Genomic DNA, 14,675 nt, shown 5'->3' with positions numbered 1-14,675 from the left:
TTGTTATTTAGCCGTTTTCAGCCAATTTTTTGGATTTTTGAAAATTTCACTTTTTTGTGAAAATATCCACTAAATGAGGGAATAATATGTGTGAGGGTACCCCAGGAGAGTTCCAAATGTGTGTGTGTAGAATATATATCCCACGGGGGTAAAATTGAAAAAAGTTGAAAAAAAATTTTTTTTGGACTTAGTCATTTTTCTGGCGTTTATCAAACTTTCAGATAGGGAAAATATTAGTGAGCATTCCGATTTCAGTTCCAGAGCGATGCGCCCAATGACTCCTTGTTATTTAGTCGTTTTCAGCCAATTTTCTGAATTTTTGAAAATTTCACTTTTTTCTGAAAATATCCACTAAATGAGGAATAATATGTGTGAGGGTACCCCAGGAGAGTTCCAAATGTGTGTGGGTAGAATATATATCCGACGGGGGTAAAATTGATAAAAGTTGAAAAAAATTTTTTTTTGGACTTAGTCATTTATCCAACGTTTATCGGACTTTCAGATAGGGGAAATGTCAGTCAGCATTCCGATTTCAGTTCCAGAGCGATTCGCCCAATGAGTCCTTGTTATTTAGTCGTTTTCAGCCAATTTTTTGGATTTTTGAAAATTTCACTTTTTTGTGAAAATATCCACTAAATGAGGGAATAATATGTGTGAGGGTACCCAAGGAGAGTTCCAAATGTGTGTGGGAAGAATATGTATCCCATGGGGGTAAAATTGAAAAAGTTGAAAAAATTTTTTTTTTGGACTTAGTCATTTTTCCGGCGTTTATCAGACTTTCAGATAGGGGAAATGTCAGTGAGCGTTCCGATTTCAGTTCCAGACCGATTCGCCCAATGAGTCCTTAATATTTAGTCGTTTTCAGCCAATTTTCTGGATTTTTGAAAATTTCACTTTTTTGTGAAAATATCCACTAAATGAGGGAATAATATGTGTGAGGGTACCCCAGGAGAGTTCCAAATGTGTGTGTGTAGAATATATATCCCACGGGGGTAAAATTGAAAAAAGTTGAAAAAAAATTTTTTTGGGACTTATTCATTTTTCTGGCGTTTATCAGACTTTCAGATAGGGAAAATATTAGTGAGCATTCCGATTTCAGTTCCAGAGCGATGCTCCCAATGACTCCTTGTTATTTAGTCGTTTTCAGCCAATTTTCTGAATTTTTGAAAATTTCACTTTTTTCTGAAAATATCCACTAAATGAGGAATAATATGTGTGAGAGTACCCCAGGAGAGTTCCAAATGTGTGTGGGTAGAATATATATCCGACGGGGGTAAAATTGATAAAAGTTGAAAAAAATTTTTTTTTGGACTTAGTCATTTATCCGACGTTTATCGGACTTTCAGATAGGGGAAATGTCAGTCAGCATTCCGATTTCAGTTCCAGAGCGATTCGCCCAATGAGTCCTTGTTATTTAGTCGTTTTCAGCCAATTTTTTGGATTTTTGAAAATTTCACTTTTTTGTGAAAATATCCACTAAATGAGGGAATAATATGTGTGAGGGTACACAAGGAGAGTTCCAAATGTGTGTGGGAAGAATATGTATCCCATGGGGGTAAAATTGAAAAAGTTTAAAAAAATTTTTTTTTGGACTTAGTCATTTTTCCGGCGTTTATCAGACTTTCAGATAGGGGAAATGTCAGTGAGCGTTCCGATTTCAGTTCCAGACCGATTCGCCCAATGAGTCCTTAATATTTAGTCGTTTTCAGCCAATTTTCTGGATTTTTGAAAATTTCACTTTTTTGTGAAAATATCCACTAAATGAGGGAATAATATGTGTGAGGGTACCCCAGGAGAGTTCCAAATGTGTGTGTGTAGAATATATATCCCACGGGGGTAAAATTGAAAAAAGTTGAAAAAAAATTTTTTTGGGACTTAGTCATTTTTCTGGCGTTTATCAGACTTTCAGATAGGGAAAATATTAGTGAGCATTCCGATTTCAGTTCCAGAGCGATGCGCCCAATGACTCCTTGTTATTTAGTCGTTTTCAGCCAATTTTCTGAATTTTTGAAAATTTCACTTTTTTCTGAAAATATCCACTAAATGAGGAATAATATGTGTGAGGCTACCCCAGGAGAGTTCCAAATGTGTGTGTGTAGAATATATATCCCACGGGGGTAAAATTGAAAAAAGTTGAAAAAAAATTTTTTTGGGACTTAGTCATTTTTCTGGCGTTTATCAGACTTTCAGATAGGGAAAATATTAGTGAGCATTCCGATTTCAGTTCCAGAGCGATGCTCCCAATGACTCCTTGTTATTTAGTCGTTTTCAGCCAATTTTCTGAATTTTTGAAAATTTCACTTTTTTCTGAAAATATCCACTAAATGAGGAATAATATGTGTGAGAGTACCCCAGGAGAGTTCCAAATGTGTGTGGGTAGAATATATATCCGACGGGGGTAAAATTGATAAAAGTTGAAAAAAATTTTTTTTTGGACTTAGTCATTTATCCGACGTTTATCGGACTTTCAGATAGGGGAAATGTCAGTCAGCATTCCGATTTCAGTTCCAGAGCGATTCGCCCAATGAGTCCTTGTTATTTAGTCGTTTTCAGCCAATTTTTTGGATTTTTGAAAATTTCACTTTTTTGTGAAAATATCCACTAAATGAGGGAATAATATGTGTGAGGGTACCCAAGGAGAGTTCCAAATGTGTGTGGGAAGAATATGTATCCCATGGGGGTAAAATTGAAAAAGTTTAAAAAAATTTTTTTTTGGACTTAGTCATTTTTCCGGCGTTTATCAGACTTTCAGATAGGGGAAATGTCAGTGAGCGTTCCGATTTCAGTTCCAGACCGATTCGCCCAATGAGTCCTTAATATTTAGTCGTTTTCAGCCAATTTTCTGGATTTTTGAAAATTTCACTTTTTTGTGAAAATATCCACTAAATGAGGGAATAATATGTGTGAGGGTACCCCAGGAGAGTTCCAAATGTGTGTGTGTAGAATATATATCCCACGGGGGTAAAATTGAAAAAAGTTGAAAAAAAATTTTTTTGGGACTTAGTCATTTTTCTGGCGTTTATCAGACTTTCAGATAGGGAAAATATTAGTGAGCATTCCGATTTCAGTTCCAGAGCGATGCGCCCAATGACTCCTTGTTATTTAGTCGTTTTCAGCCAATTTTCTGAATTTTTGAAAATTTCACTTTTTTCTGAAAATATCCACTAAATGAGGAATAATATGTGTGAGGCTACCCCAGGAGAGTTCCAAATGTGTGTGTGTAGAATATATATCCCACGGGGGTAAAATTGAAAAAAGTTGAAAAAAATTTTTTTTTGGACTTAGTCATTTATCCGACGTTTATCAGACTTTCAGATAGGGGAAATGTCAGTCAGCTTTCCGATTTCAGTTCCAGAGCGATTCGCCCAATGAGTCCTTGTTATTTAGTCGTTTTCAGCCAATTTTTTGGATTTTTGAAAATTTCACTTTTTTGTGAAAATATCCACTAAATGAGGGAATAATATGTGTGAGGGTACCCCATTAGAGTTCCAAATGTGTGTGGGAAGAATATGTATCCCATCCCATGGGGGTAAAATTGAAAAAGTTGAAAAAAATTTTTTTTTGGACTTAGTCATTTTTCCGGCGTTTATCAGACTTTCAGATAGGGGAAATGTCAGTGAGCGTTCCGATTTCAGTTCCAGACCGATTCGCCCAATGAGTCCTTAATATTTAGTCGTTTTCAGCCAACTTTCTGGATTTTTGAAAATTTCACTTTTTTGTGAAAATATCCACAAAATGAGGGAATAATATGTGTGAGGGTACCCCAGGAGAGTTCCAAATGTGTGTGGGTAGAATATATATCCCACGGGGGTAAAATTGAAAAAAGTTGAAAAAAAATTTTTTTTGGACTTAGTCATTTTTCCGGCGTTTATCAGACTTTCAGATAGGGGAAATGTCATTGAGCATTCCGATTTCAGTTCCAGAGTGATTCTCCCAATGAGTCCTTGTTATTTAGTCGTTTTCAGCCAATTTTCTGGATTTTTGAAAATTTCCCTTTTTTGTGAAAATATCCACTAAATGAGGGAATAATATGTGTGAGGGTACCCCAGGAGAGTTGCAAATGTGTGTGGGTAGAATATATATCCCACGGGGGTAAAATTGAAAAAAGTTGAAAAAAACTTTTTTTGGACTTAGTCATTTTTCTGGCGTTTATCAGACTTTCAGATAGGGAAAATATTGGTGAGCATTCCGATTTCAGTTCCAGAGCGATGCGCCCAATGACTCCTTGTTATTTAGTCGTTTTCAGCCAATTTTTTGGATTTTTGAAAATTTCACTTTTTTGTGAAAATATCCACTAAATGAGGGAATAATATGTGTGAGGGTACCCCAGGAGAATTCCAAATGTGTGTGTGTAGAATATATATCCCACGGGGGTAAAATTGAAAAAAGTTGAAAAAAAATTTTTTTTGGACTTAGTTATTTTTCTGGCGTTTATCAGACTTTCAGATAGGGAAAATATTAGTGAGCATTCCGATTTCAGTTCCAGAGCGATGCGCCCAATGACTCCTTGTTATTTAGTCGTTTTCAGCCAATTTTCTGAATTTTTGAAAATTTAACTTTTTTCTGAAAATATCCACTAAATGAGGAATAATATGTGTGAGGCTACCCCAGGAGAGTTCCAAATGTGTGTGTGTAGAATATATATCCCACGGGGGTAAAATTGAAAAAAGTTGAAAAAAATTTTTTTTTGGACTTAGTCATTTATCCGACGTTTATCAGACTTTCAGATAGGGGAAATGTCAGTCAGCTTTCCGATTTCAGTTCCAGAGCGATTCGCCCAATGAGTCCTTGTTATTTAGTCGTTTTCAGCCAATTTTTTGGATTTTTGAAAATTTCACTTTTTTGTGAAAATATCCACTAAATGAGGGAATAATATGTGTGAGGGTACCCCATTAGAGTTCCAAATGTGTGTGGGAAGAATATGTATCCCATCCCATGGGGGTAAAATTGAAAAAGTTGAAAAAAAATTTTTTTTGGACTTAGTCATTTTTCCGGCGTTTATCAGACTTTCAGATAGGGGAAATGTCAGTGAGCGTTCCGATTTCAGTTCCAGACCGATTCGCCCAATGAGTCCTTAATATTTAGTCGTTTTCAGCCAACTTTCTGGATTTTTGAAAATTTCACTTTTTTGTGAAAATATCCACTAAATGAGGGAATAATATGTGTGAGGGTACCCCAGGAGAGTTCCAAATGTGTGTGGGTAGAATATATATCCCACGGGGGGTAAAATTGAAAAAGTTAAAAAAAATTTTTTTTTGGACTTAGTGATTTTTCTGACGTTTATCAGATTTTCAGATAGGGGAAATGTCAGTGAGCATTCCGATTTCAGTTCCAGAGCGATTCGCCCAATGAGTCCTTGTTATTTAGTCGTTTTCAGCCAATTTTTTGGATTTTTGAAAATTTCACTTTTTTGTGAAAATATCCACTAAATGAGGGAATAATATGTGTGAGGGTACCCCAGGAGAGTTCCAAATGTGTGTGGGTAGAATATATATCCCACGGGGGTAAAATTGAAAAAAGTTGAAAAAAAATTTTTTTTGGACTTAGTCATTTTTCCGGCGTTTATCAGACTTTCAGATAGGGGAAATGTCAGTCAGCTTTCCGATTTCAGTTCCAGAGCGATTCGCCCAATGAGTCCTTGTTATTTAGTCGTTTTCAGCCAATTTTTTGGATTTTTGAAAATTTCACTTTTTTGTGAAAATATCCACTAAATGAGGGAATAATATGTGTGAGGGTACCCCATTAGAGTTCCAAATGTGTGTGGGAAGAATATGTATCCCATCCCATGGGGGTAAAATTGAAAAAGTTGAAAAAAATTTTTTTTTGGACTTAGTCATTTTTCCGGCGTTTATCAGACTTTCAGATAGGGGAAATGTCAGTGAGCGTTCCAATTTCAGTTCCAGACCGATTCGCCCAATGAGTCCTTAATATTTAGTCGTTTTCAGCCAACTTTCTGGATTTTTGAAAATTTCACTTTTTTGTGAAAATATCCACTAAATGAGGGAATAATATGTGTGAGGGTACCCCAGGAGAGTTCCAAATGTGTGTGGGTAGAATATATATCCCACGGGGGGTAAAATTGAAAAAGTAAAAAAAAATTTTTTTTTGGACTTAGTCATTTTTCTGGCGTTTATCAGACTTTCAGATAGGGAAAATATTAGTGAGCATTCCGATTTCAGTTCCAGAGCGATGCTCCCAATGACTCCTTGTTATTTAGTCGTTTTCAGCCAATTTTCTGAATTTTTGAAAATTTCACTTTTTTCTGAAAATATCCACTAAATGAGGAATAATATGTGTGAGGGTACCCCAGGAGAGTTCCAAATGTGTGTGGGTAGAATATATATCCGACGGGGGTAAAATTGAAAAAAGTTGAAAAAAATTTTTTTTTGGACTTAGTCATTTATCCGACGTTTATCGGACTTTCAGATAGGGGAAATGTCAGTCAGCATTCCGATTTCAGTTCCAGAGCGATTCGCCCAATGAGTCCTTGTTATTTAGTCGTTTTCAGCCAATTTTTTGGATTTTTGAAAATTTCACTTTTTTGTGAAAATATCCACTAAATGAGGGAATAATATGTGTGAGGGTACCCAAGGAGAGTTCCAAATGTGTGTGGGAAGAATATGTATCCCATGGGGGTAAAATTGAAAAAGTTGAAAAAAATTTTTTTTTGGACTTAGTCATTTTTCCGGCGTTTATCAGACTTTCAGATAGGGGAAATGTCAGTGAGCGTTCCGATTTCAGTTCCAGACCGATTCGCCCAATGAGTCCTTAATATTTAGTCGTTTTCAGCCAATTTTCTGGATTTTTGAAAATTTCACTTTTTTGTGAAAATATCCACTAAATGAGGGAATAATATGTGTGAGGGTACCCCAGGAGAGTTCCAAATGTGTGTGTGTAGAATATATATCCCACGGGGGTAAAATTGAAATAAGTTGAAAAAAAATTTTTTTTGGACTTAGTTATTTTTCTGGCGTTTATCAGACTTTCAGATAGGGAAAATATTGGTGAGCATTCCGATTTCAGTTCCAGAGCGATGCGCCCAATGACTCCTTGTTATTTAGTCGTTTTCAGCCAATTTTTTGGATTTTTGAAAATTTCACTTTTTTGTGAAAATATCCACTAAATGAGGGAATAATATGTGTGAGGGTACCCCAGGAGAGTTCCAAATGTGTGTGTGTAGAATATATATCCCACGGGGGTAAAATTGAAAAAAGTTGAAAAAAAATTTTTTTTGGACTTAGTTATTTTTCTGGCGTTTATCAGACTTTCAGATAGGGGAAATGTCAGTCAGCTTTCCGATTTCAGTTCCAGAGCGATTCGCCCAATGAGTCCTTGTTATTTAGTCGTTTTCAGCCAATTTTTTGGATTTTTGAAAATTTCACTTTTTTGTGAAAATATCCACTAAATGAGGGAATAATATGTGTGAGGGTACCCCATTAGAGTTCCAAATGTGTGTGGGAAGAATATGTATCCCATCCCATGGGGGTAAAATTGAAAAAGTTGAAAAAAAATTTTTTTTGGACTTAGTCATTTTTCCGGCGTTTATCAGACTTTCAGATAGGGGAAATGTCAGTGAGCGTTCCGATTTCAGTTCCAGACCGATTCGCCCAATGAGTCCTTAATATTTAGTCGTTTTCAGCCAACTTTCTGGATTTTTGAAAATTTCACTTTTTTGTGAAAATATCCACTAAATGAGGGAATAATATGTGTGAGGGTACCCCAGGAGAGTTCCAAATGTGTGTGGGTAGAATATATATCCCACGGGGGTAAAATTGAAAAAAGTTGAAAAAAAATTTTTTTTGGACTTAGTCATTTTTCCGGCATTTATCAGACTTTCAGATAGGGGAAATGTCAGTCAGCTTTCCGATTTCAGTTCCAGAGCGATTCGCCCAATGAGTCCTTGTTATTTAGTCGTTTTCAGCCAATTTTTTGGATTTTTGAAAATTTCACTTTTTTGTGAAAATATCCACTAAATGAGGGAATAATATGTGTGAGGGTACCCAAGGAGAGTTCCAAATGTGTGTGGGAAGAATATGTATCCCATGGGGGTAAAATTGAAAAAGTTGAAAAAAAATTTTTTTTGGACTTACTCATTTTTCTGGCGTTTATCAGACTTTCAGATAGGGAAAATATTGGTGAGCATTCTGATTTCAGTTCCAGAGCGATTCGCCCAATGAGTCCTTGTTATTTAGTCGTTTTCAGCCAATTTTTTGGATTTTTGAAAATTTCACTTTTTTGTGAAAATATCCACTAAATGAGGGAATAATATGTGTGAGGGTACCCCATTAGAGTTCCAAATGTGTGTGGGAAGAATATGTATCCCATCCCATGGGGGTAAAATTGAAAAAGTTGAAAAAAAATTTTTTTTGGACTTAGTCATTTTTCCGGCGTTTATCAGACTTTCAGATAGGGGAAATGTCAGTGAGCGTTCCGATTTCAGTTCCAGACCAATTCGCCCAATGTGTCCTTAATATTTAGTCGTTTTCAGCCAACTTTCTGGATTTTTGAAAATTTCACTTTTTTGTGAAAATATCCACTAAATGAGGGAATAATATGTGTGAGGGTACCCCAGGAGAGTTCCAAATGTGAGTGGGTAGAATATATATCCCACGGGGGGTAAAATTGAAAAAGTTAAAAAAATTTTTTTTTTGGACTTAGTGATTTTTCTGACGTTTATCAGATTTTCAGATAGGGGAAATGTCAGTGAGCATTCCGATTTCAGTTCCAGAGCGATTCGCCCAATGAGTCCTTGTTATTTAGTCGTTTTCAGCCAATTTTTTGGATTTTTGAAAATTTCACTTTTTTGTGAAAATATCCACTAAATGAGGGAATAATATGTGTGAGGGTACCCCAGGAGAGTTCCAAATGTGTGTGGGTAGAATATATATCCCACGGGGGTAAAATTGAAAAAAGTTGAAAAAAAATTTTTTTTGGACTTAGTCATTTTTCCGGCGTTTATCAGACTTTCAGATAGGGGAAATGTCAGTGAGCGTTCCGATTTCAGTTCCAGAGTGATTCTCCCAATGAGTCCTTGTTATTTAGTCGTTTTCAGCCAATTTTCTGGATTTTTGAAAATTTCCCTTTTTTGTGAAAATATCCACTAAATGAGGGAATAATATGTGTGAGGGTACCCCAGGAGAGTTGCAAATGTGTGTGGGTAGAATATATATCCCACGGGGGTAAAATTGAAAAAAGTTGAAAAAAATTTTTTTTGGACTTAGTCATTTTTCCGGCGTTTATCAGACTTTCAGATAGGGGAAATGTCAGTGAGCATTCCGATTTCAGTTCCAGACCGATTCGCCCAATGAGTCCTTAATATTTAGTCGTTTTCAGCCAATTTTCTGGATTTTTGAAAATTTCACTTTTTTGTGAAAATATCCACTAAATGAGGGAATAATATGTGTGAGGGTACCCCAGGAGAGTTCCAAATGTGTGTGGGTAGAATATATATCCCACGGGGGGGAAAATTGAAAAAGTTAAAAAAAATTTTTTTTTGGACTTAGTGATTTTTCTGACGTTTATCAGATTTTCAGATAGGGGAAATGTCAGTGAGCATTCCGATTTCAGTTCCAGAGCGATTCGCCCAATGAGTCCTTGTTATTTAGTCGTTTTCAGCCAATTTTTTGGATTTTTGAAAATTTCACTTTTTTGTGAAAATATCCACTAAATGAGGGAATAATATGTGTGAGGGTACCCCAGGAGAGTTCCAAATGTGTGTGGGTAGAATATATATCCCACGGGGGTAAAATTGAAAAAAGTTGAAAAAAAATTTTTTTTGGACTTAGTCATTTTTACGGCGTTTATCAGACTTTCAGATAGGGGAAATGTCAGTGAGCATTCCGATTTCAGTTCCAGAGTGATTCTCCCAATGAGTCCTTGTTATTTAGTCGTTTTCAGCCAATTTTCTGGATTTTTGAAAATTTCACTTTTTTGTGAAAATATCCACTAAATTAGGGAATAATATGTGTGAGGGTACCCCAGGAGAGTTGCAAATGTGTGTGGGTAGAATATATATCCCACGGGGGTAAAATTGAAAAAAGTTGAAAAAAATTTTTTTTGGACTTAGTCATTTTTCCGGCGTTTATCAGACTTTCAGATAGGGGAAATGTCAGTGAGCATTCCGATTTCAGTTCCAGACCGATTCGCCCAATGAGTCCTTAATATTTAGTCGTTTTCAGCCAATTTTCTGGATTTTTGAAAATTTCACTTTTTTGTGAAAATATCCACTAAATGAGGGAATAATATGTGTGAGGGTACCCCAGGAGAGTTCCAAATGTGTGTGGGTAGAATATATATCCCACGGGGGGGAAAATTGAAAAAGTTAAAAAAAATTTTTTTTTGGACTTAGTGATTTTTCTGACGTTTATCAGATTTTCAGATAGGGGAAATGTCAGTGAGCATTCCGATTTCAGTTCCAGAGCGATTCGCCCAATGAGTCCTTGTTATTTAGTCGTTTTCAGCCAATTTTTTGGATTTTTGAAAATTTCACTTTTTTGTGAAAATATCCACTAAATGAGGGAATAATATGTGTGAGGGTACCCCAGGAGAGTTCCAAATGTGTGTGGGTAGAATATATATCCCACGGGGGTAAAATTGAAAAAAGTTGAAAAAAAATTTTTTTTGGACTTAGTCATTTTTACGGCGTTTATCAGACTTTCAGATAGGGGAAATGTCAGTGAGCATTCCGATTTCAGTTCCAGAGTGATTCTCCCAATGAGTCCTTGTTATTTAGTCGTTTTCAGCCAATTTTCTGGATTTTTGAAAATTTCACTTTTTTGTGAAAATATCCACTAAATTAGGGAATAATATGTGTGAGGGTACCCCAGGAGAGTTGCAAATGTGTGTGGGTAGAATATATATCCCACGGGGGTAAAATTGAATAAAGTTGAAAAAAAATTTTTTTGGACTTAGTCATTTTTCCGGCGTTTATTAGACTTTCAGATAGGGGAAATGTCAGTGAGCGTTCCGATTTCAGTTCCAGACCGATTCGCCCAATGAGTCCTTAATATTTAGTCGTTTTCAGCCAATTTTCTGAATTTTTGAAAATTTCACTTTTTTGTGAAAATATCCACTAAATGAGGGAATAATATGTGTGAGGGTACCCCAGGAGAGTTCCAAATGTGTGTGGGTTGAATATATATCCCACGGGGGGTAAAATTGAAAAAGTTAAAAAAATTTTTTTTTTGGACTTAGTGATTTTTCTGACGTTTATCAGATTTTCAGATAGGGGAAATGTCAGTGAGCATTCCGATTTCAGTTCCAGAGCGATTCGCCCAATGAGTCCTTGTTATTTAGTCGTTTTCAGCCAATTTTTTGGATTTTTGAAAATTTCACTTTTTTGTGAAAATATCCACTAAATGAGGGAATAATATGTGTGAGGGTACCCCAGGAGAGTTCCAAATGTGTGTGGGTAGAATATATATCCCACGGGGGTAAAATTGAAAAAAGTTGAAAAAAAATTTTTTTTGGACTTAGTCATTTTTCTGGCATTTATCAGACTTTCAGATAGGGGAAATGTCAGTCAGCATTACGATTTCAGTTCCAGAGCGATTCGCCCAATGAGTCCTTGTTATTTAGTCGTTTTCAGCCAATTTTTTGGATGTTTGAAAATTTCACTTTTTTGGGAAAATATCCACTAAATGAGGGAATAATATGTGTGAGGGTACCCCAGGAGAGTTCCAAATGTGTGTGTGTAGAATATATATCCCACGGGGGTAAAATTGAAAAAAGTTGAAAAAAAAATTTTTTTGGACTTAGTCATTTTTCTGGCGTTTATCAGACTTTCAGATAGGGAAAATATTAGTGAGCATTCCGATTTCAGTTCCAGAGCGATGCGCCCAATGACTCCTTGTTATTTAGTCGTTTTCAGCCAATTTTCTGAATTTTTGAAAATTTCACTTTTTTCTGAAAATATCCACTAAATGAGGAATAATATGTGTGAGGGTACCCCAGGAGAGTTCCAAATGTGTGTGTGTAGAATATATATCCCACGGGGGTAAAATTGAAAAAAGTTGAAAAAAATTTTTTTTTGGACTTAGTCATTTATCCGACGTTTATCAGACTTTCAGATAGGGGAAATGTCAGTGAGCGTTCCGATTTCAGTTCCAGAGTGATTCGCCCAATGAGTCCTTGTTATTTAGTCGTTTTCAGCCAATTTTTTGGATTTTTGAAAATGTCACTTTTTTGTGAAAATATCCACTAAATGAGGGAATAATATGTGTGAGGGTACCCCAGGAGAGTTCCAAATGTGTGTGTGTAGAATATATATCCCACGGGGGTAAAATTGAAAAAAGTTGAAAAAAATTTTTTTTTGGACTTAGTCATTTATCCGACGTTTATCAGACTTTCAGATAGGGGAAATGTCAGTGAGCGTTCCGATTTCAGTTCCAGACCGATTCGCCCAATGAGTCCTTAATATTTAGTCGTTTTCAGCCAATTTTCTGGATTTTTGAAAATGTCACTTTTTTGTGAAAATATCCACTAAATGAGGGAATAATATGTGTGAGGGTACCCCAGGAGAGTTCCAAATGTGTGTGGGTAGAATATATATCCCACGGGGGGTAAAATTGAAAAAGTTAAAAAAAATTTTTTTTTGGACTTAGTGATTTTTCTGACGTTTATCAGATTTTCAGATAGGGGAAATGTCAGTTAGCATTCCGATTTCAGTTCCAGAGCGATTCGCCCAATGAGTCCTTGTTATTTAGTCGTTTTCAGCCAATTTTTTGGATTTTTGAAAATTTCACTTTTTTGTGAAAATATCCACTAAATGAGGGAATAATATGTGTGAGGGTACCCCAGGAGAGTTCCAAATGTGTGTGGGTAGAATATATATCCCACGGGGGTAAAATTGAAAAAAGTTGAAAAAAAATTTTTTTTGGACTTAGTCATTTTTCTGGCGTTTATCAGACTTTCAGATAGGGGAAATGTCAGTGAGCGTTCCGATTTCAGTTCCAGAGTGATTCTCCCAATGAGTCCTTGTTATTTAGTCGTTTTCAGCCAATTTTTTGGATTTTTGAAAATTTCACTTTTTTGTGAAAATATCCACTAAATGAGGGAATAATATGTGTGAGGGTACCCCAGGAGAGTTGCAAATGTGTGTGGGTAGAATATATATCCCACGGGGGAAAATTGAAAAAAGTTGAAAAAAAATTTTTTTTGGACTTAGTCATTTTTCTGGCGTTTATCAGACTTTCAGATAGGGGAAATGTCAGTCAGCATTCCGATTTCAGTTCCAGAGCGATTCGCCCAATGAGTCCTTGTTATTTAGTCGTTTTCAGCCAATTTTTTGGATTTTTGAAAATTTCACTTTTTTGTGAAAATATCCACTAAATGAGGGAATAATATGTGTGAGGGTACCCCAGGAGAGTTAAAAATGTGTGTGTGTAGAATATATATCCCACGGGGGTAAAATTGAAAAAAGTTGAAAAAAAATTTTTTTTGGACTTAGTCATTTTTCTGGCGTTTATCAGACTTTCAGATAGGGAAAATATTAGTGAGCATTCCGATTTCAGTTCCAGAGCGATGCGCCCAATGACTCCTTGTTATTTAGTCGTTTTCAGCCAATTTTCTGAATTTTTGAAAATTTCACTTTTTTCTGAAAATATCCACTAAATGAGGAATAATATGTGTGAGGGTACCCCAGGAGAGTTCCAAATGTGTGTGTGTAGAATATATATCCCACGGGGGTAAAATTGAAAAAAGTTGAAAAAAATTTTTTTTTGGACTTAGTCATTTATCCGACGTTTATCAGACTTTCAGATAGGGGAAATGTCAGTGAGCGTTCCGATTTCAGTTCCAGAGTGATTCGCCCAATGAGTCCTTGTTATTTAGTCGTTTTCAGCCAATTTTTTGGATTTTTGAAAATGTCACTTTTTTGTGAAAATATCCACTAAATGAGGGAATAATATGTGTGAGGGTACCCCAGGAGAGTTCCAAATGTGTGTGTGTAGAATATATATCCCACGGGGGTAAAATTGAAAAAAGTTGAAAAAAATTTTTTTTTGGACTTAGTCATTTATCCGACGTTTATCAGACTTTCAGATAGGGGAAATGTCAGTGAGCGTTCCGATTTCAGTTCCAGACCGATTCGCCCAATGAGTCCTTAATATTTAGTCGTTTTCAGCCAATTTTCTGGATTTTTGAAAATTTCACTTTTTTGTGAAAATATCCACTAAATGAGGGAATAATATGTGTGAGGGTACCCCAGGAGAGTTCCAAATGTGTGTGGGTAGAATATATATCCCACGGGGGTAAAATTGAAAAAAGTTGAAAAAAATTTTTTTTTGGACTTAGTCATTTTTCCGGCATTTATCAGACTTTCAGATAGGGGAAATGTCAGTGAGCGTTCCGATTTCAGTTCCAGACCGATTCGTCCAATGAGTCCTTAATATTTAGTCGTTTTCAGCCAATTTTCTGGATTTTTGAAAATTTCACTTTTTTGTGAAAATATCCACTAAATGAGGGAATAATATGTGTGAGGGTACCCCAGGAGAGTTCCAAATGTGTGTGGGTAGAATATATATCCCACGGGGGGTAAAATTGAAAAAGTTAAAAAAAATTTTTTTTTGGACTTAGTGATTTTTCTGACGTTTATCAGATTTTCAGATAGGGGAAATGTCAGTGAGCGTTCCGATTTCAGTTCCAGAGTGATTCTCCCAATGAGTCCTTGTTATTTA

This window comes from Phyllobates terribilis, unplaced genomic scaffold (assembly GCF_046119375.1).
Source record: "Phyllobates terribilis strain yellow unplaced genomic scaffold, ASM4611937v1 Scaffold_15__1_contigs__length_34870131, whole genome shotgun sequence".
Lineage (NCBI taxonomy): Eukaryota > Metazoa > Chordata > Amphibia > Anura > Dendrobatidae > Phyllobates > Phyllobates terribilis.
This window is presented reverse-complemented; position numbering follows the sequence as displayed.